Source organism: Scatophagus argus, chromosome 10 (assembly GCF_020382885.2).
Source record: "Scatophagus argus isolate fScaArg1 chromosome 10, fScaArg1.pri, whole genome shotgun sequence".
NCBI classification, from domain to species: domain Eukaryota; kingdom Metazoa; phylum Chordata; class Actinopteri; family Scatophagidae; genus Scatophagus; species Scatophagus argus.
In genome coordinates this window covers 4,502,012-4,525,470 of record NC_058502.1, presented here as the reverse complement: position 1 = coordinate 4,525,470, position 23,459 = coordinate 4,502,012, and the positions used below count along the sequence as shown (strand labels likewise).

The 23,459-nt window shown below is 40.8% G+C and overlaps 1 long non-coding RNA gene across 2 annotated transcripts; it reads left to right on the top strand.

The window, feature by feature from the left end:
• LOC124066421 lies at positions 1-23,155 on the top strand. 2 transcript variants are annotated; one of them, XR_006844605.1, is made up of 3 exons: positions 1-165; positions 8,467-8,605; positions 22,282-23,155. It is a non-coding gene; the product is annotated as an uncharacterized LOC124066421 (long non-coding RNA). The 2 variants fall into 2 exon arrangements; XR_006844606.1 differs by lacking the exon at positions 22,282-23,155 and adding an exon at positions 20,595-20,742.
• Positions 23,156-23,459: the final 304 nt, after the last annotated feature.

The following is a 23,459-nucleotide window of genomic DNA, read 5'->3' as shown; positions in this document are numbered from 1 at the left end:
TTTTGTTTCTGTCCCGTCCTGTGGCTCCCTACAGTCACACAAAAGAGAAAATAAAAAGCCCAGAGAGGATGTGGCTTAGCAAACAGTTGACTATTTGAGTACTAAGCAGACATGGAGCAACGTTAGCATTAATTTGGAGTCGTGTGTCTGTCCACATGAATGAATGTAAGTCCAACATCTATTTATGTTGTAGTTCTGCTTTTGGCTCCACCAACTCCTGAGAGGTTATATGGCTCTTTAGTTGCCAAATGCTGTTCATGAGCCACCCGCTAACTTTGTTTGTATGCATTTGGTTGCTGCTTTGGTTTACATGGTCTGTGTATCAGAATCTTTTTTTCTGGAAACTGCTTCTTGATGTTGCTGACAGCCAAGTACACAGCAAACCAACAGGCTGTAAGACTTAAACAATTAGCTGAAAGGGGCCTAAAAGCCTGTAGAGCTGCAGAGCTGTGTGTAATCCTCACATAATGTGGCACTATGTTGGTTAATGCAGATACAAGTTTTGGAACTTTTGTGCTTTACCCTTTCAGTAATAATGTGTAGCAGCCGCTGAGCTCTCCTGTCTGTAACGATGATAAATGAACAACAGGTAAAGGTCAACACATAATAAACTGTACTGTCTTTACATTAGGTTTGCCTGACATTATCAAGATGAGATAAATTTATTTTTCATTGATCTGAGACAATAGGTCACACAGACTGATAGTTTGCCTCAGCTGGCTCTCTTCTGTCTGAGGTGAACTGTTGCCATTCACGTCAGTGGCTGTTCAGGGCCTGAGACTTGATATTGCCAATGCTTGCTTCTTGGAAACCTCCTTTGAATGGAAACCTACCACTCTCACTCTCTCCATACTTGACATGTGTCCTCGGCACTTTTGTGGGTCATCACATGAAGAAAAAAAACAAAAAACATCACCGATGCCAGTTTCCTTTCAGCACACTCTTGCCCCTTCACACTGCACAGCTCCTCCTTTCACCCCTCCAGTGCCTACCCAATCCGTGATGATAATGACGAACATCATTTATGCAAATGTAATTAGACTGAGAAACATGATAGTGGAGCGCAGGGTGCCAATGGAAATTTATCACTGAACACTCAGGCTCTAAACATTCAATTAAAATATTGAATTTCACCGGATTTAATCTAAACTTAATAAATTAAGCAGTGGAGGAAAGGTTTGCCGTAGAGCAGGCTGACATTTAGCTGTCGGTATCACACTTGGAGATGGTCATCGATTCTGCCACTCGTCTCCAATATGCAGGCTCTGAGACAAAGCGGGAGAGAAGGTGGCGTGAGGTCTTTGTGTCTGCATCTGAGTCAAAGCTTTGTCTTAGAGAGGTGAAACTGGGCCATCCTGTCAAGACAAACCACAACCACCAAAGAGAGTCCAAGCCATCTCGCAATCTGTGTAAACACAACATGAGGTGAGAAACACAGAGGCAAAGCACTAGTGAGGACACAATGAGCTATCAATGGAGGACAAAGTGTGGATTTCAGGAAGACGTCCACCATGAGAGAGCAGGAGTGTCAGGGCAGTTGGTAAACGTTTGGATGAGGACAAACCACATATGATGTTTTTCTCTGTGCAAAACATTTCTCAGAGGCTGAAATAAATTAATTACTCAACGTAAACAAGGAACAAAAACATATTTTTTCTGCTTGGCAAATTAATCTCTGACTGCAGGTTGTGCTTCTGTACAAAAAACAAAACAAACAACCAAGTAAATTTATCTCATAGTGAATAATTTAGAAAACGGAGGCTGTTTGTGTCACCATAATTTTTGTGTGAAAGAAAGACAAATCTAATTTTAAATCTTGCTCCATTTTGATTGAAAGCACCATTTTCTTCTCTGTCACATGGGGGCAGTGCAACAAGTTGTAAACATGACACGGACATATTGTCACCTTAAAAAGCTGGCGAACACATTGGCATTAATTTGGAGTTGTGCCTAAAGCTAGTCTCCTTAGGGTCTACTTTTGTCTCTGTCAGCTCCTGAAGGAATTATTTGCCTCTTTGGCTGCCAAATGCTCAACTGTTGTGCAAGTTTTATGTTCAGCTGTATACTGATTCAGTTTTCTTTGGCTGAAACGTCTTCGCACTGCACTGCTCCTCTCACTTACGACCGTGATGAGAGCAGATGTTTGATGAACTGGGTTAAAGCCGCACTGAAAGGTCTTGACACTAGTGATGCTCTGTGAGATTTGTAAGCTGTTTGGATTGCACAAACAGCACGTTTGTTTTCGTCTAATTGGCTTTTTTAGTTGGGTTATAGTAAGAATGTGAGATGTGGGTGTGTTTTCAAGGTGAGAAACCTTCCACTCTGAATGTGACGAAAGGTTTGAATCTGAATTTTGTACTGGCTTTGTTCATATCCACATAGACAAACAGAATGTAATTTACACTGAGCCCATATGAGAAATATGTGAGAGAAAAAAACTACTTTGCCACAGAAACACCTTTTACCTCCATTTAAATAAAATTATGTTGTATATAACTCACATTTATAGACATACAGTGTCAAATGGGGTGAGCTGCATAACCAGCTGGATGTCCTCACCTCTCTCTCTCTCTCTGTCCATTATGTAGCATAAGTGCTTTTTGAGAGCTGATCCTCACTCAAGACTAAAGCTGCAATTTCAGCCTGCGCTTGTACAAACCAGCTTACAAACTGTGTGAACGCAGATCCAAAGAATTGCTGCACTCTTGAGAGCTGTACTCTCGGCACTCGCTGTGAGACAACATCAGAGTCTGCATCTCGTAACGTGTTCAACTCTGCTCGTGTTTACATACTGAGGACATGGCCGCCTGCCTGCCTGCCTGCCTCGGCTCCGTGATAATAAGCTGCCATCGTCCCAGTTCTCTTAATATCACATTAGAATTTCATCTCGGGGGGGGGGGGGGGGGGGGGGTTCACTGCAAGTGTGGGACTTTTATATGTTTAATGAATAAGACTGGGGAAAGAGTCCCTTAGTTGCATTAATGCTCTTTTGTACCCCCTTCACTCTGTACATATTGTGCATAATATCAAACATGGCCTGATTCTTCCTCCATTTACATAACGCCCCTGTGGATCTTGCTGGTATTTTGTCTCATTTCGTGTACCATTTGAAAGTAGAGGGCATTGTTAAATGAGGTCTGACTGTGAACCATTACTAAAGAAAAGAAAGATGTCCCTCAACAAGACTGCTTGCAGTGCAGACTTAATAACAATGTTAATCTAGTCTCTACCTGAAATGTTTTTATTTCCATCCAAAAAACATTTTTATGCTTGAAGATCCCAGTCTAAATATCATCTTCTATCTTCTACTGTAATGTCAAAAACAATGACAGTCCTGATAATGTTATACATTCCATGTTTCCTTCTGTACGTCTGAATTCACCAAATGACCAAATATGGACACATGATTTTGTTAACTGGCTGCAGTGATTTGGCCCCTTTTAACCACAAGAGCTTTAGTTAGGTCAGTGAGTGATGCTGGGTGTTAAAGCCTGGCTCAACGTTGGCATTCCAGTTCATCCCAAATGTGTGAGGACTCCAGCCTGGTCAGCCTGGCTCTTCCACACCAAAATGGGAAGGTTTTTTGTTGTGTAGAGTGGCATACACATGAAACTGGACAGAGTTTTCCCCGAAGAGTTTTAACAAAACCTTAGATGTATAAGGCACCTAACACAACTCTAAAAGAAAGAAGTTAAAATATGTGAACATGGCGTCCACATCCTTTTGGCCACATAGTGTAAGTAACGGATACCAACAAACTCTCTCACCGTATGAACAGACTCATGTAGTAGTCATGCCAGCAAGCATCAACAAAGACTGGACATGTTGTTAGCAATGTAGCTGGCTGTGTGTCCTATGAACACTTGAACCAGTAGTTTTCCATTATTAACTGTAATCTGGACCTTGCTGTGCCTTGGATCTTCCATCCGACACCAAACAGCCACCGATAGCCCGCCATGATTTATTTATCTCTAATTAGCTGCTTTTCATTCAAAATCATGAAACTATAGACTGGAAAAGACATAACTCATCCCTGCATCTAGGGCAGTGTTTAGTCTGGGATACCGAGGCTGATCCACCTCTCTGTATTCGATAGTGTCACGATCCATTATTTACTGAAGATCAAGTTTTAAAGCAGGGCTGTTTAGTTTTAGTGGGCAGGGGAAGATTTCCAGATAAGAGATTTTTTTTTTCGTGCTCTCTCTTCTCTTAGTTTGACATTTGAGAAAGAACTTTTTTCCTCTTATTACATGGACTTCTCAACAACGAATTATTTGGCGTGTTTTCCAAAAGCTTGTAATGCCAGATTGAATACTTTTTCATATGTATGGCTTTCTTTACAACCCAGGAAAGGGGGAAGAATATGTCAGTTCTGTCCACAGTTATCTGTACAGGGATTTACTGTTATGTGATTAAATGTTAGAAGTTCTCTCCTCCAGGTTCTTCAAAGATCTAACCTCCTGAAATCTGGCAAAAGGGATTATATCTGATTAGCTCTCTTCACGTGAGATCAAAAACTCCAAGGAATAATAAAAAAGAAAAAGGCTTTCAGTGTTATTACATTCATTGGAATTCACTTCTAATGTGAAATAACATTTTTCTTAATCTTATGAAGGACCATTCCCAAATTTATTTCTATTATGTCCTGCTCTTGGCTCAAATGTCTACCTGTACACAAACCATTTTCTGCATAAAATAATTGCCCATTTTCATGTTTATATTTGTTATCTGGTTTCAATTGATCAATTATTGATCACCAAGAAGCACAAAACTAAAGAAACACAAACAAGTTGGATGGAAATGACAAAGACAAATTCATTGGACAATAGGACAACAGGAAACTGTAATAGTCAGTCAGAGAGATGGCAGGTTTGATATTACAGATGGTTGGTTTTTTTTTACAGTTCATATCTAAATAGTAAATCACATGTAATAGCATAACCTGCTAGAGAAAAGTATTTAGATTTCCAAAATCTTGCAGTGTCTAATACCCCCACAGCTGTTTTCCAGGACCAGACTTTATGACTCACTGTATAAATATTTTATCTGCACCATAAATATAGCCGCAGTCTGTGATGTTAGCTTTGGTCAAGTGCTTATTTTGGATCGTCAAGAGAGCTACAGAGTCTGAATTGGTTTTGGCTCATCTATCTGTTTCACTCTTCACCTCTCAGTCTCTCTTACTTTTCCCTCAGCTGTATGAGGCTGGTGAAACAAAAAAAAAATTATTGGCAGCGCAGAAAGGAAACACTAAAGGCAAGAAGCAACAATGTGAAACAGATTAATAAAAAAAAAAGCAATATGAAGTGTCCTCGTTACAAAATGTTTCTGTGTCATTAGAGATGTCATTCTGGGCAACCTCTTACTGTCTAGATGATATGCTCTGTGGAGAATTTTTTCCATTAAAAGCGCTTTCAGTTGTGCACAGCCTAAACTCATGCTAATGTCTGCTATCTTGATGAATGATTTGTTAAATGTAGTATTTTCCAAAGTGTGTACTTTGTGTCATTTGTCCGTTACTTACACTTTTCTCCGATGTGCATTGAGCCTTTTAAGGATTCCCTTGCAGCTCTTGTTACTGTACATTCCTCTACTTAAACCAAAGACATGCGCTAATTACCTGGGTCTCTCATAATGTATGTCCTAATGTTTTATTTACTTGATGAGACTTTAATCAGCTCCCTGATTTCCTCTGCTGTTACACACCTTACCTTGAAACATAGCCTGTGCGTACCCTCTTATCTGACACTGCCCACTGTGCTCGTCAGCCGGCTGCCAACAGGAGAGCAGGAGGTGGCAGACAGCGCTGGGGGGGTGGGGGGGGTGGGGGGGGGTGGGGGGGTGTGTTTGTGTGTATTGGCAGTGCGAGTGTGTAGCTGAAAGCTTTTTGGATGGTGCCTTTGCGCGATTCTTATTTAGACATGCACCTTTTTGTGTGTTTGCATGCGAGGGCGTTAATATGTGTGACAGGTGCCGACTCCTGTGTCAGGGGTGAGGTCACACCCTCCCTCCTCAGCCATAGGTGTCTGCAGAGGTTCGTATCAACTCAGCAAGTGATAGGGTGAAAACCTTTTACCCCTCTGCACACACCTGTATCACCAGGCGCACTCACACCCAGCCCCCTAGATATCATTAGCCTTTACACTAACAGCAGGCCCCAAGACAACTTGGGAAAACGGGGACGTCATGAACAATTCCTAAGCGCAATTTTTTTAGCAATGCATACAAAGTAAGCGCTGTGCATTTGCTGCTGGGATATCACATGACTGCTATTGGCAAGGATGTTTACAGAGTGATAGATTTACGAGATGTGTATCAGCTGCTTAGAGCTGAATGTGTTGCTTCTTTAATTAATCAGCATTCATCATCTAGTTGAGCAATCACACCTTGGGGTCTGAGCTACCGTGTAGTTGAAAAATTTCTAGGATAGTTCGAGGATAACAAGTCTGATGTGAAGTGAACTCTGAAGCAGCCTTTTGCAGAAAGTTTTCCTTCTCAGTGGTTCTCTCTACTCTTTGCTTTTCAGACGGTGAGTAAAAAGCAATTTAAAAATTGACGCTCTCTGACAAATGTGAACAAGGAAGAATGTGAGCATCGGTTCAAACTGCAGCTTGCCTTTCCAAGCAGTTTGGCCAACATCCAATCAGCCACAAGGCCTATTTGAGAAACCGTACATCATTATGCATCTTGGTGCAGTTATTTGGCGGAAATCACACAATTCACTTCTGCTCCAACAGCTCGAAAGATGCTTGATGTGAATGCTTAAAATAAACACCTAAATATTTGGCTCTCTCATAGATGACCATGTTTCTTTTCCCAAAAGCTGCTACAATAATATCCATGTATTTTTGTGATCTAGTCTTACACCCATCCCAGTTGTAACACCTTCTCTCTTTTCTTAATATAAACTCGACGGCAGCTTCACTCAGCAGGTGATACGTGTAAAACCCAAACAAAACACTGGATTCGGCACACTCCATGCTGAGTATGATACATGATTTACACAAAAAGTTGCTATTTACGTTCTGAATGATCAGAAAGAGAGCGGTCCTCCTGAATGAGTTCCCATCAATCATCTCCATGCACATGCCTGCTGCATCGTTCGTGACCTAATATGGGCCCAAGGGGCTGGCGTTCAGTCCGTCATGTCGGAAGAGGATGGTGCTTTAAGGAAACTTTGCAACATTGCAAGCACATTTCACTCTCAAGTCAAAATGTCTAAAAATATCCTTGACATCATTAGCTTGTGACACTAAAATCGAAAAGCAACCAGAAGTCCTGCTTCTCCTCAGAGTTGAGGCTCAGAGGGGGGGCAAACTACAAAGCGCTATGATTTGTCATTTCTTACTTGTTAATTTACATTTTGATTGCATTTGATTGGCTCTATTTCTGCATGTGTTGTGTGGTAATGCTAGAAGTTTTGTACTCTCAAATTTTCTCTTCAAATAAATTATTCTGTTTCAGTTATGTTTATTTGTGTCTGCTTAAGCTGGGTTACTAAATATTGTGGTGATTACAGTGGACACCTTGTTGGCAGTGAGATCTTACTTTCTTTTATTGGTTTTGGATGTGAACCATTTTGCAAATGGTTGGTTTCTTCTGCATCTTGCTTTTGCATACACTGATGAACGTCACTCAGTGGTCAAACAAAAGCCTGTACTTTTCTGACTGCCAAAACTTGTGAGCGAAATGAAGGTCACCTTTGTTTACTAGTACTTTCAGTTTGGACTGTGCGGATATGAACTAAAGTAAACGGCTGAAACAAAAACGCTAAGCGTATAATTTGGAAACAGGTGTCTTACCGTTGTGGTGTCAGTCTCGCTTTCCACCTCAGCACGCCTCCGTTCCAACAACCAACCATCATCACAATAGCTTGCTGTGTTGTTGCATGTGAAAATTATGTCTCAAACCAAACCATCTCTTTTTAACCTGTCATCGATCTGGTTTAACCATTACGGTTCCTTCCTTATTTAGTTGTGAGTTTAATTCCCGGAACTTCTTAGTTCCCATAAAAATGTCAAAAGGGGCTCATGTGTTGAATGTATCAATTAGGAAAATATTTCTCATCAGTCAACTGGATGCTCTCAGTTTGACAGAAAACTCTGATCGCCAGCATGTGTTTGATATTATTTTCTGTAAAAGTCGTGCACACATGTACAGGTGTCCATTTAACATTTAACTTTTCTTTTCATCCATTGTACACTGAATTGATTGAACAGTGTGTGTGTGCGCGTCTTTGAGTGTACGACGAGAAGAAATTTAATCCAAATATTTATATCAAGTACAAATTGTGCGTTGATATTCATTTTACAAATGAAACAGGTGGCCAAATGGTTTTCAGTTTGTTTTCCAGCCGCCAAGATCATTTTTTTTTAAAATTCGTTGGGGTCTCCTCTGGCTGTGGTGTCACTGTTCGACCCCACAGTATTTATTTACACTGTCTTTCTCTCACACATTCCTTCCCAGTGAGCCAGGCCTTGGGCTGCCAGCGGAGGATGTGAAGTCAAGCCAGGGAGCCAAGGCCACTGTCAGCTCGCAGTGGTTAGAATAACCCAGTGGAACCTCCTGGGAACAGGGCTGGGATCAGACCACCGCTGGCAGGGAGGTAAGACGTTCTCTTTTCAAAGAGGTTGAAGCAGTATCTTAGCCTACACTGAATATGAGAAGAAGCCTTCACAGTCAGAGATTTGTATGTTTATGTCAGCCATTTCATTCTCTTTGTTTTACTGTCTTTGGTAACATAACATTCACAACATCTTTCCATTACTGTATTGTAAGATTAGCAAGTGTTTTTACTTAAAAATAGGATTCCCATCTCTTTCCACATTGCGTTAAATTAATACACCGTCCATCAGGTCGTGGTTGTTGGGGAGTAAATCAAGTCAGGTTTAGCAGTTGGATTTGCATCTGCGCACATGAGGACACACAAACACAAACTATGGTCCAGTTCTTTAACTTTCAGGTTCCTTCCAGATTTTCAGATTTAGAAAAAAGAACAAAAAGCAAAACAATAAAAGAATTTAAGCATCCCTGCAAACATAGTTAAATATTAAAATCTTTTGTTGAACAGCAGCAGCGTAGTGGTGTATTCGTGCTACATGTGGCCACTTTCAACCTTCTCTACAACAATTTTGTTTTCCTACAAAAGTCGGACTGATCTTCCCTTTCCATTGATCTGCCATCTGTGTCATGTATCTGTGATGATCGGCACAGCTTTGTACAGTGAGAAATGTGAGGGCTCCTGCACTGTTCACCGCTGGCTGGCCCATTTTTTTCCTATGATTAGAGAGTTGGCACCCATCTCAGTGAAGCGCTACCCGTGGCGTGGCTCACTGCCTGAACCTGCCGCTGAGCGCTGCGCTCAAAGTTCGCGCTATTTCAACTACTGAAATTTAACTTCAGACCTTTCTCATATGCATAAAAATGCCTCACTTGCCTAAATTTTAAAAAAGGAACAAATTAGCCACTACAGTGCTATCTGCTACAGCATGAAGCCTCTCCACCGACGTGACTCCAACAATAACATGCCACACGGTATCTCAGATCTCTCTCTCTTCTCAGTCATTACTCTGAGGCTCGTTCGCCCCTCCTCAGTGTCTTTGACACGTGTGGAGGAAGGACACACTATCAGTTTTTCTAATTACTTATTGGTCATGATCAATTAGCAGCATTTTAAGTAACTACGGTAACCTTGTATAAATACACTGGTGGAGTTCAGCAGCCATCATGGTTGACAATTAAATTGGTCTGTCACTGCTGGGCCCTTCATTAATCTCAACTTGTCATTCTTGTTTATGCTGGTTGTAATGGCTGTGTGGGTGTGTGAGAGGAGTCAGCTCGACTGTGTGTGTGTGTGTGTGTGTGTGGAGGAGGGGAAGTCAGATCAGATCTGTGATGGGAGAAGTTAGAAGTTGTGTGTATGCATGTGTCATGCGCACATGTGTGTTTATTTGCATGAATCTATATGTGTGCATGTGCAGGAAATGTATATTTTCTGTGTGTGTCCGTGGACGTGTGGTATGTGGAAGTGTTTTTAATCGCAACTGTCATGTTGACGCCACTTGGCACCCTGAAGCGATTACCTCATGTGTCCTTGAGTATTTTCTAAATTGCTCTGAGATGTTTAGAGCCTCTCCTAATGACTTTCATAATCGTGCAGTAACGTGGCCATTTACACCATGTGAGAAAATTCCTACTCACTTAAACCCGCCTTTACATCGATTGAATCAGACAGAAAGGCTATTGTGTGTTGCATTTAGCTTCAGATCTGCAATCCTCTCACCGTTTCCCCTCAGATTTTGCAGAGTGCATAATTCCCTCAGTTTACAAATTTAAGAGTTAAGATTGTGCATAACTATTTAATTTATTTTTCATCGTTGGTAATTTTATTGGCATTTTGGTTAATGGAGCACTAATGGGATCTCTTACAGAGTGATGTAAGTACTGGGAACTGGGGCGCACACACACGCACACACACACTGGTGGGAAACAACATTTAAAACCAGATACACACAAACTCACACACTCTTTTGCTGCTGACCTTTCACCCTCTTCACTGTCTTCTGACCCTCCCGGGGTGACTCCCCCCCCACCCATTGGCAGGAGGCTGGGTTGGCATTGGTGACATACCCCTGACCCCCCCCCTCCCCACACACACACACACACACCCTGATTGTTTCTGGGTGAGTGTATCTGACTGGAGATGAACAAAGGAGTGTGTTGGCGCCTGCGGATGCAGGCTCGCCCCGGTTAGTATTTACATATGAATATCAACACCTATTTTGTAACTTGTCTTGTATATGCGGCTTTCAGCAGTGATATGATGAGTGTGCAGATGTTTATATATGTGTGTATGTATGTTTCGTGTTTTTGAGTGGATAATGAGAGTTGATTACTGAACTTTTCGACTTCACTAAAGCACAAGGAAGAACTGAGACGTCCTCGGCTGACAAATATGTTTTTATAAATGTTGCACTCAGAAGTTATAAATTATTGATGATTAAGAGGCCTTTTTTTCTGACTAAATGTATTTTTGTGTCTCATGAACTCCCTGATGTTTCCATATGTTGGTGCTTGTAAGTTTAACAATCTATAGTTCACTTGATTTAATGAAAAATGTCCCTGCAAGTAGTTAAATAGATAAATATCACAAAACAAACCTATAACAAAATAACATTATCAAATAAAACACTATTCCATATACAATGTAACTCTGTCGAGACATAATAAAAAATTAAGTTGTTAAAGCAAAACAAAAGGAGGCAAAATTTTTCAGCAAAAAAAATTCTACCTTTTGACTTTATTTACCGACAAATAAAGATGAATAGAACATAATTAAATAAACAGCACAGTCATTACTTTATCATCCTTTGTCTTTAATTGCTGCCAAGAACAGACTGACAAACGGTAATGAACTGAGAACATTTGCACATGGCAGGGTTTTTTTTCTCCCTTTTCGTAGCCGACTGTGTCAACCATCAAGTCGTGTACCTTTGACTGCACGGATGCACACATGTGCACGTATATACACATTAAGCCATAATTAGCAGGGCGTCCATGCTCGAGTGGTTGTGTGTCGAGCAGTGGAGTGGACAGAGGAGGGAGGAGGGTCATGCTAATGTGGACAGACTCGTCCCAGCCGCAGATGACTGGCGTGTGGACCCAGACGACGGAGACGCGCCTCGCTAATTAAGAATCTCTAAAATTAAGTGTGTGAGTTTATGTTAATGTGTCTGCGAATCTAACGTGTGTGTAACTGCAGAGATGTCAGCAGTGAGCTGATAATTTACAAGCAGTTCATCCTCACGTCTTCTTAATCTGTGAAATATCACCAGCCTGTGATGTCCAGTCAAGGAGGGATGTTTTCTTGTTTTGTCATTTAACTAGTTACTTTCAATAAGATACTTTCTTTTTTTTGGAGGTGGACCTTCTCTTATATCAGTCCCACTTCCTTTAGTGCAGATCCCGCTGTGGTATCATCAGAGAACACATCGCATCACCCAGTGAAAACTCTTTAGGACCAATCTGATAACAAACAGGGAATCCTTGACAAGGACTCTGTAAACATCTCTGTTGCAGCCTGTTGTCTGATGAGATCCTCTTTTATGGCCCTAATCCAATTCTTAACTATTTATAACTCAAAGCAGTTGATTAGTAAAACTTGTTGAGGGATCTGGAAGAAAGACCTACAGCAAAAAAGAAAGAAAAGAGTCCTTTTTACTTTAGCATCCTCCAGAGAGCAGGCTTAAACTTGTTTCATTTAGATTTTATGTTGGTACAAAGAACAATAAACAAGATTTCTTTCAGTCAATAAAATCTTCAGTAAAAATATCTAACTTTTGTTGTGGCCGTAGTGTATTTTGGCAGAGCTTTGAAGCTGAAAGCAGAATACTCTTCTCTCATCTTTTGTAATTGCTTCAGAATGATAAATCTGAGACACTGACAGCAAAGGCCTACAGTGACGTTTTATACAGCTCCACTGCTCTGCAGCTGCTGGAAATACTGCAGCCCTGCGCTAAACATCATCTAAAAATGTAAGTCACCCACCACACCTAAATAGATATTTGTATTCTCTTTCATTGTAGTTGTGATGGAGGGAGTGACAACGCACGCCGTATGCACCAAATGTGTGCAGACAGATCCTTGACAGGGCACTGGCTGGTAATTGGAGGGAGGTGACTGTGATTAAAATTCATATTTTACACCCCGTGTCACATTTGCATAGCCACAGGACAGGCCCGCGTGAACACTACTCACACATCAGTGAGTGTATGAGCGCACATAAACACATATGCATAAATACAACCACTTATAACACACATGGTCACCCTGGGCCTTCTTCTTCTCACTTGTTCCAGCTGAGTAAAACCAGGCCCACGTCATTTCACCTCAGGGTGCCTGCTGGGGTCAGAGGTCGTGTGTAATGGCCCAGTGCATCGCCCAGCACAGTAAGCCTACTCCAGGAGCTGACACACTTCACTACTCCCATCCCCACCTCCCAGGCCTTTTATCAGAACAATACAAAGACAAGGAGCATGTGTGTGTGTGTGTGTGAGAGAGAGAGAGAGAGAGCCAAGCAAAGATATCACTGAGTCATCAGCATTTTGTTATTGTGTTCCAGGAAATGAAAAACACTAAAATATCAATAAGAATACCTGCAAAAGACTTTTTTGTTGCACTGCGGGGCCTGATACTGGCACCAGTGCAAGATGAATGTGATAAAGAATACACACACACACACACACACACACACACACAGATATATATTTCATGCAAACTTTTCAAAAAAAAGAATTGCTTTTCAGCAAGGGGAAACAATAGCAACTGCAGTTCAAACTGTCTACTTTACAGAAAGTGACATGATAACATACTGAGCTAAACCGTGACTGGACTACAAGACTTTTAAAACTCCTGTCAAACAGGGACAGGGACATTAAGTACATGTCCTCTGATGATGTAATTGTAATTAAAGTAAGGTGCACAGTTACTTTCTTGCTCCGTGATGATTGGAATGAAAATGAAAAACTACGAGCTTTGTTACTTTTCAATTTTCAATATCATAAACCAGCTTTTAAAGAGTTGGTAGATCTCTACACGTTTGCACATTAATATTTTTAAGCATTTCACAATAACGTATCAATCCATGAGACTAACCATGACTGAGCAGTTTATTGACTGCAGCGTCTGTGTTGCTACAGCAGCGACAGGACATATTTTCTCCCGTAGCAGTGAAGTCCAGGCCGTATAGTTTGATGTGATATTTGCTTTTGCACGGTAATTTATTACTTCTGAAAGTGTGTGTTATTACACTGCGGTTGATGATGGCAGTTAAAGAGTAGGGAAACTGTCAGTGTTAAGATGGAGAGGGAGTGAATAATGACCTCTGAGAGATTAAGAATTATGGTTTGATACAACATTGTTTTAGCTTCCTCTTAAGTTTCACACAAGGTCATGTCAGTATTATTTTAAATATATGACACTCCTAGAAACGGACCACTGCAGCTGAGATGTGTGTAAAATTAAAAGCTAAATGTATTTGGGACATTAATGTAAGTGTGCAGGATCTGTGTTTTTTTCAGCGTTATTATAGAGAAACGTCACAATGACCAAGTCGATATTATTATTTTATTTATCGTATTATAATCCAGCAAAAAGCATCGCATCCACAGTCATCTCTTTCACACTTCCTGATATGATCTCTGTCTCTCTTTCTCATTCTCACCTCTCCCAACTCTTTCCTGTTTCACCCTGTTTTCATGAGTAGCAACCTTGCTAATTGCATCAGTCGTATGGTAGCTCAGAGTTGCAGCTGACATTTGTAACAGCACAGGAATAGGTGAGACCTACACCGAAACAGGAGGACTGTTTTGTGATTTTTTTATTTTTTTTTAAACAAAAACGTTAATTATCTTTTACTGAATAATTACTTTTCTTATTCATTCAGGATGCCGTAAAAGTTAAATAATTTGGAATGCCAAAACACACCCTCTTTTTTTCCTTTTACCTTTAAACACATGAAAGATTTTTCATCACATTCACTTCAGTTCTGGGTGTTTCAGTTTTGAGTCAATTTTGCCCACCGCTGTTTTGCTGCGGTTGAGAAACATCCAGTTTTTAGTGGCCAATATATGATGCTTTCAAAGTTATTGTGTAATTATTTCATGGCAAAGCTAAAGGAAATTGGATTTTTTTAAAAAAGCTAACAAAATACAAAAATCCAGGCAGAAGTCTTTAAGACTTTAAGAAAATACTATAATCTAAATAAATAAATAAATAATGCAGCTTGCTGTCATTTTCTCTACATTTTGTGCTCATTGTCTGTTACTGTTAGCACGTTCAGCTATTTTCACCACAAGAAGACCTTTAATGGACACATTTACTGTAAACTTAACATCAAGGTTCCAGCTACCAGAAATCCTGGAGACATTTAATGTCACATTTTAGTCCATTTTAGTCACTTGCACCTTCCTTTTCCTGTAATGCATATACTGAACTTCATCATAGCAGAGATCAGAAGTGCACAAACGCATTTTACATTTTTACGTTTTACTTTTACTAAACACAAAAGCTATATTGATCGACCCTGATTTCATTAAAGCCCTTGAAAATCTTTCTCTCATTAAAAACTCAAGTATTTTCTCATGATACATTTTGATTGTTCTGGCGCCATTATGGTGACACATTTCAAGGGCGCTGCATTTCCCAAACCCCCCTGGTTAGTTCAGTAATGGAAGTCAGTGGAGAGACAGGCAGACAAACGGTCTGTGTAGGCCTCCCATGCTTAAGACCAGGGATTAGTGTGTGAGAGTGTGTGTGTGAGAGAGTGTGAGGTAGCTAACTAGCTAAGTGACGCAGTGATGTCATAGTCCTTGTGTTTTCACATGGGAACCTGATAGCTCTGAACAATCCAAAGCGAACAATTTTTGGCTCAAGCGCACTTGACATAACAGAGAGATAATTGTAGACTGTGTGTCCACTGAACCTCCAGAGATCCAGAGGATCAAACCCTCTAGGATTTCGGACACTTTGATGACGAGTTAATGCCTGCAAAAACATTTACCGCCTCAGAGATCACAGATGGAATGATGTAAATGTAATGCAGTTCAAGTTAACTGCCCCCTGATATCAGGGGATGATGTAAAGTTTAGATCCAGATATTTTGTCTAACTGTTGCCAGGGCGTTGAATAAAATGCCTTCATATTGTATTCCACTTTTGCGCCTTTCATCCAGGGAGTCACCACTATCAGTGACATAATGAATAATATTATTTTGTGTAATTTAGTAATGAGAACTCCAGTGCACAGTGACTGACTCCGGTGAGGTCAAGTAGACCATTATCATGAAAGGCTGGATGACTGGAGCCTTTAGCTGATTTTCTGGGCAGGAGATGACATTAATGTAACAGTTGTAGCAGATTATTTTTTCTTCAGTCATTGTGATTTATTTAGCTTTTACTTATTGGTGAAGGTTTTGGAGAACACATGCAGTTTTTCAGCAGTTGCACATGTTCACACCAGGCAGCTGGCCGGTACAATGGTGCCTCACAAAGTTCTGCACTCTTGAAACCACACAAGGCTACATTTGAGACTTTATGTAGCTTCCAAGACACTAAACTCTGTCTTGGTAACTTTAGGAAACATGAATAAGTTTTCAAGCATATGATTTTGGATTTCCATTATTTACTCAAGCGGCATGCATGACTGTATTAGCTCTGGATATGCAATAAGGATTACAAGAAAATATGACTAATTCATTAAAAAATGCTCAGCTTCCAAAAAGAATTACAACCTTTATGTATCATTGCCTTTCAAAGTCTCAACATAATATACATGTACACTATATAGACAAAAATATTCAGACACGCCTCTTTATGGGGCTGTTTTTCAGGGGTTGGGCTCGGCCCCTGACTTCCAGTGAAGGGAAATCTTAATGCTTCAGCATACCAAGACATTTTGGACAATGCTATGCTTCCAACTTTGTGGCAACAGTTTGTTGAAGGCCCTTTTCTATTCCAGCATGACTGTGCCCCAGTGCACAAAGCAAAGCTCCATAAAGACATGGTTGGATGAGTTTGGTGTGGAAGAACTTGACTGGCTCACACAGAGTCCTGACCTCAACCCCATCCAACACCTTTGGGATGAACTGGAATGGAGATTGTGAGCCAGGCCTTTTGGTCCAACATCAGTGTCTGACCTCACAAATGCTCTACTGCATGAATGGGCACAAATTCCCACAGAAACACTCCAACATGTTGTGGAAGCTGTTATAGCTGCAGAGCTGTCTGTGTGTTTAGAATTTGATGCCATTAAAGTCCCTGTTGATGTAATGGTCAGATGTCCCAATACTTTTGTCCATATAGTGTATTTCTGACATTCTGTTCCGTTTTATTTACATATCTTTATGTTGAAGACAAACTTTTTTATTAGCAATTTTATGTTTTGACAATGCTGTGTTTAAGGTCTTGTTTACTTTAGGCACAAAAACCTCTTAGTTACGGTTTTGGCTTTAAAAAGTTACCACAAATGCAACGGGAAAATGTCCACACATTTCCTTAAAAATATTTGGGTTTTTGGCTGGGAACTGAGTTAAAAATTTCCCAGTTTTGTTACCACAAAGACAGCTGCAAGTTGAAGTCAGTTGAAGCAGTCTCAGTGGTGTCCCCACTGGCAGATATCTCGCCTTCAGGTTTTAGGCCACCACAGTCCCATCCTCCTCCTGAGCCAGCTCATATACATGCGATCTGAACGTAATATGATACGTATTACAGAAATGTTATATATATATATACGCACAAACTGCTGCCAACTTTTATCCTGGTAACACAATCTACTTGTGAGGACAGACCAATGACAACATAAGAAGCGATGGGTTTGCACAGTGTTTGACTTTCCCTTAACTGTTGTGAAAAACACATTTTCTGTCTGTTCAGTAAGCCTTCTTGACTGACGATTATGACAAAGAATTCTTAACCTCCTCATGTTTTTACATTTTGCCCTTGAGAAACGTGCAGAAAAATGACTGCTCTGTCTTTTACAAGAAGGATAAAAAAAAAGTACTTTTAAAGAAGCGCGTTGCCTTGAAGCAGTGCGTGAATACCTTCTGGATCGTAAAACGTCTTTGAAAGGTGTGAGAATGAGAGATGCGTAATTTTAAAGCTATGTTTAAAACTTAACAGTTTTCTTTTATATAGCTTGACACCTGGCATTGATGACAAGCTCTGGCAGCCAACTTTTACTGTAGGACTTTCCATAAACAGGATCATCAATATTCAGCCACTGTGGGTGTGATCATTAATGTTCAGCCATCTTTTGTGGTCCTGTCCTGTCAATTTATATGATCTATGGTTTCAATCACGCCCTCTTGGAATAACTGCAGTGATCGAGATAATGAGGATACATTCGCAAATGCCGAAGAGAGCTGATATTTGTTGACAGTAAAAGCAGCTTGACTTCACAGCGTTGATAGCACAAAGACAACAATGCTTTAAGTATATTGCCATGTCATACATCAATACACATTGTGGATATTTTAACAGTAACATCAGGAAAATCACCAGCACAACTGCAGACAGCATGTAGAAGCTCAAATGAACAGCAGTAACAGCACTATAATCTGAGCACAACAGAAATGTGTGGAGGTCGTAGACTTTGTTTAAAAGTCCCTTCTGACAAAATAATCTCAACTCAAGTTCCACTCGCGGGTTGGTTTGTTTGTTTGTTTGTTTGGATCTTTCCAACTGCATTTTACAGGCTTCAACATTATGAAGCCTGTAAAATGCACTATGTTGTGTTAATGTAGTTGAAAATTCTGGAAAACTTGATTTGACATTAATTTGAGTACAGTTTTTAGCTTTTAGCTTTTAACTTTGGTTGTATTGAACTTGTTTAAATGAACTGAGATAACCTTTTCTTAACTTGAATTAGCAACACTGGTTCTCCACTTTAACCAGGGCTATTCTGGGAAAAGTGATAAAAGCAGCTATAGCCCTGTTCCTTAAGCTCCCATAAGGGCTAACAGTGGTGTTAGCTGTGTTCATTTGATTTTTATCACTATCTCACTGTGAGCTGTGAATATGTGGTGCTGTTATGTATTCCAGCAGGCGTATAATGTCAGTCTCATGTTATCTGTCTATGTAGGAGTTCAGGTTGTTCGCTCTGATTTATGGCTCTGGGGTCTAACAGTGTGTATTTACAGTCTCATGACCTGAGAATGACACCCACTGGGCTGAACAAGGAGGGGAGAGAGGGGTGAGGTGGGTCATGGACTGAAACACACACGCACAATAAAAGGTTTGTCCGATACTTTAAAAAGAAAAATGCACTACTTTCTACTTTGACAACAAAGACGTTGACGTGTATCTTTTTTTGTTGTCCGCTTTTGGATGTCAAAATTATTTGACTTTTCCTCACTCTTCCCGAACATGGGCCCCAAGAAAAAAAACATGAAGTCACAAAGTCAGTTTGATGTTGATAAAGCTGCAGTCTGTAGCGTTTCGAACTAGACGATGCATTGAGTGCAGTGATATGCGCGCAAAGCCATCACAATGTACTTTGATCGGCCCAAACGTCTCCTACAGTGTCCACACCCGGTGAAATCTGTAATGTCATTTTATTCAAAGTAATGGTGCATTTCATTTGGTCCGCTTTTGCCAGGAGTCGTGGCTGAACGTAAGACAAATAAAACTTTTTCTGCCCGAGTTGTGTACAGCTTCCGTGATCCCACGCTCCTTGTGTTTTGTTATTACTGAGGGACCCCGAGCAGCAGAAATATATTATGCATGTGAGTTAGATCTTATTCTTTGTGATTTGACAAAAGTATTCTGAGAAATGTAGGCTATGATTAACTGGAGTATAATTAGATGAAGCAATCCTGGAAAAAGTGGCTACTAAAAATACAAATGACAGCACTTCAACGCATCAACATAATGACTCCTGGAATTCGGTGAACACTCATACATGTTGAGCGAAATGGTGGGTAAGAAAATGGCTGAGCGTGAAACAAGGTGACAGCTGCTTGTTTACGGATCCCAGCACCCCGGGGTGAGGGTGGTGTGGATTGACACCCAAGCTTCAGATTGTCACAGGCCCGCTTCCAGAGAGGCAAATGGTGCTTGGCAAAAAGTGCAGTTCACATGGGTTTGATTAAACCGCTGGCAACAGTTTCTACCTTCGCAGTGTCGTACTAAAAAGTCTAAGGGGCAGCGTGTGTGTGTGTGTGTGTGTGGGATTTAGACATCTGTGTGAAAGTCTATGAAGATAAATGACATAGTGTCATCTGTGGTCTCTCACCCTGTTCTCCCCTTTTCTGTTTCTGTTTTTCTACCTCAAATGGTTTCTATCCCCTTCTGCAAGTGCCTTCAGGTTTTTCCTGCTCTCTCGCCACCTCTGTCCCGCTTCAATGACTTTTACTTTCATTTGTCTTACACTTTTAAATGATCTTTGAATAAATGAGTGGTTCGAAACGTTGGGAAATTTGCCCTCTAGCTTTATTTCCTAGAGTGATATCAGCAGATCGTTATCAGAATCAGGTCTCGGTGTCAATAAGCCCCCGTTCAAAGTTTAAAAGTACAGGAGAAACAGCTCTGAGGCTCAATCCTTTTCACACTGCAACATGTTTGTGTCATCTCAACACAAACGGAAATGAGAATACCCTAGTTTATGTTGACACTTAACTGAAATCTGCTGAAACAATTTCTTAGCAAACAAACCAAAAGCATCCTGAAGTCTTGTCTTCACAGCGAGGTTGCCAGGTTTGCTGCAATGAAGGCCGCACACACACCAAAACCAAAGTTCAAGCTCACTGACAAACTTTGGCAAAGCTGCAGCCACACGTGCAGCACATGTTTTACTCTTTCTGTTATTGCATAAAGTTAATTTCCTAACATGTTAATGTTAAGATTAGTTAGGCCTTTATTAGTTCCCCGCAGTGGGGAAATGCCCTGACTACAGATCTGCACTTATCACAAGGACATGAGACTCATCCTGACCTCACACTTAGAAAGAAAGCAAATAAGCACATTTTCCCAAAATGTTGTGCTATACTTTTATCTTCTCTCTTTCTCTCTCTCTGTCTCTCTCTCTGTATGTGTTTGGAGATTGGAACAATCTGATTGGCTGGCTCCAGCAGGAATAAACGCTGTGAAGCAGGGCTCAGAAAAGGGGTCGCTGTGTTTTATGAGCCATTAAAGTTTTATTCATCCCTGCACCGAAGCAGCCTTCGGCCACGGGGTCACCATGCTTTAAATAAACTCTCATCATTCCTCCAACCCCCTCCTTCCCAGTACCCCCCCCCACCACCACCACCACACACACACACACACACACACACACACACACACACACACACACACACACACACACCCCACCCGCAGACTTAATGGACTGTTTATTGTTTGATGTTCAAATCCGACTTCATCATTTTTTCCCTCTCTCGCTCTCTCTCTGTTTTTCGCCATCTACTTGTGTTCAGTGGTGTGGAGGTTTGACTGATGTGGTTTGTCTGCATGTTTGTACTTTGTTGGCTCATTTTGCGTGTGTGTGTGTGTGTGTGTGATTGTCCATGCACGTACTCACACTACATTCGTGCAGTCGGTATATTAATTCATTTTGCGTGTTGTGCTTTTGACTTCATCAACTCATCCCTCTGCTCTTATAGGTAGTACCATTTGGCCCTAAGTAATTAATGTTTGTTAAACTACAGTTTTAACTTATCTGGCCTTTTGTAAAAAATAAAACTAGTTTTATGACATATTCTAAAGATCTACATCTTCGTTTGGAATAAATGGGTTTGAGGTTGGATTAAGGATGGACTTTGGAAAGCACTGAGAGATGCAGTAAGATCTACATCAGCACAGTGTGAAAAGCTCAGTCCTCCCAGTCATGCTAATGCAGAGGAAAAAAAATCCAGGGTCATCTGGCAATAAATAAATAAATAAATAAACTCAACATCATCAGTCAGGGCCAGTCAAATACATGCAAGCACACAATCCTGGTGGATTCCTTTCATAATGTGAACTCTGCGCTGTTTACCCTGCCATCGTTGAAATGACTGTCACGCTGATAATTTCCCACACTTGTTAAACCTGGTCTCATAGTGATAAAAGCTGCTTTTAAGTGCTTTGGAGTCTTATAAGCCTCCTAACTTGTGAGATCTATTAATCAAAGTGGACTTCCTGGATCGCACGTGAAGCAACGCGCCCGACCGATGCAGCAGCTTTTTGTCTTTTTCTGACGCAGCCATCTTTTGAGCCTGATTCTCCGGTACTGCACTGCTGGCTCTGCTCCTTTCTTTTCCAAAATCTTTATACATGAACAATGCAGCAGTTTATCACCCCGCAGCCTGTGAAGCACTTTTTGACCACGACGGGTGGACTGATGGAGGAGAAATTTGGGAGGTGGAGAGCTTGAGTTTGTGGAGTTCCTCTGCATGTTGTGTTACAACTGACCCCGTTCTCAACTTTGAACCCTGACCCCACCAGAGATCTGTCATGAGAGGGAGCTGCTTAACACAAAATGGAGCCTGGTTCAGGAGTCAGAAAGTGAGCGAGGGAGAGGGAGAGAGAGAGAGAGCTCCCTGCACACAGAGGACTCATTTATCCTCTCTCTCTCTCTCTCTCTCTCTCTCGACTCCAGTTTTTTTCTTCCTCTCCTTTTGCTTTCTCTTTTGTTTTCACGGCACAGAAACTGTTGCCCTTTCTTCCTATACATCTCCTCTCTTTTCCTCTGTCTCCCCCGCCCTCCCCCGGTCTTCTCACCCTCGGTCTGGTTGCTTTTGGACAACAGCATGCCGTCAGCAGCAGCAGCCGCCACCGCCACCGCCACAGGTACGGATTCATGGCAGTGAGGACCAGCAGGATTCTGGGAGGGAATTTGTGAGACAAGGCTTTAATGAGAGTGAGGCCTCGTCAGCCAGCGACAAATGTATGCAAATGATATGCACACACCAAAAGGACCCTGGGTAGGAGAGGCGAGCGCCGGCCGAGCTCCTGCTGAGCTCTGAGGAAGATGAGCGGCTCAGGTCAGAAGAATGACAACAAAACACCTCCTCCTCCTCCTCCTCCTCCTTTTCTTCTTCTCTTTCTTTTTCTTTATGCTGCAGCTAGAAGAGCAGAGAAACATGTAATCTGCTGAACACATAAGTTGAGAGATGAGTTTGTAGTGTTGTTGTTGATGTGTTTTAGTTTCAGGACTGCTGTTGCTAGGTTGTTTTTTATTTTCTTTCTGTTATTCATCTTTGTAAGCACGCTGACATTTGTAGGGTAAATTATCCAGAGATTAAACACATCTGTGTTTTACATCCAGACTTTCCAGATGTTTAATTGTCATAAATTATTACTGTAAATATAAAAATAAAACTCGAGCTGAGCATAGATCTCGCATTTTGCCCTGTAATTGTGCTTATGGAAGTAATTTTTGTTAATAGAGTAATCTGACAGTAACTTCTTTTGACACTTGACACATTTGGAAACTTAAGCTCACAACGTGGTCATTTAAGCATCACAGTGTAGCGTATGCAAAAGGCCGAGATGTAAGTGAAATGACCTGTTTTAATTCTTCAATAAACTGCATTTTTCAACAATTACAAAAACAGTTTTAGTTGGAAGTTATTTACATTTTGATGGCAAATGCAACCTTTTTTTTAATTTCAGTATCTCCAGGTGTGATATTGCTCCTTCCATGCATTTATTTTTTTTTTATTTTGTTTTAATTTTATTTCTGAATATGAAATGCTTGTGAGCCATCCCTTTAATTATTTCTTAATGTAGTAAGTAAAATAGAAATACATTCAAATAACCATATTTTTTAACTAATCTAAATGAAGATTATTTTTTGTTTATTACTCTATTAAAATTTTCTGGGTTTTTTTTGTCCCAATTTGTGCTGAGCCCACACACCATAATTATTTACTTGTATTTGTCTTAGTTCAGCCAACATAATCGCTGTTTTTAATCTGGTTTTAG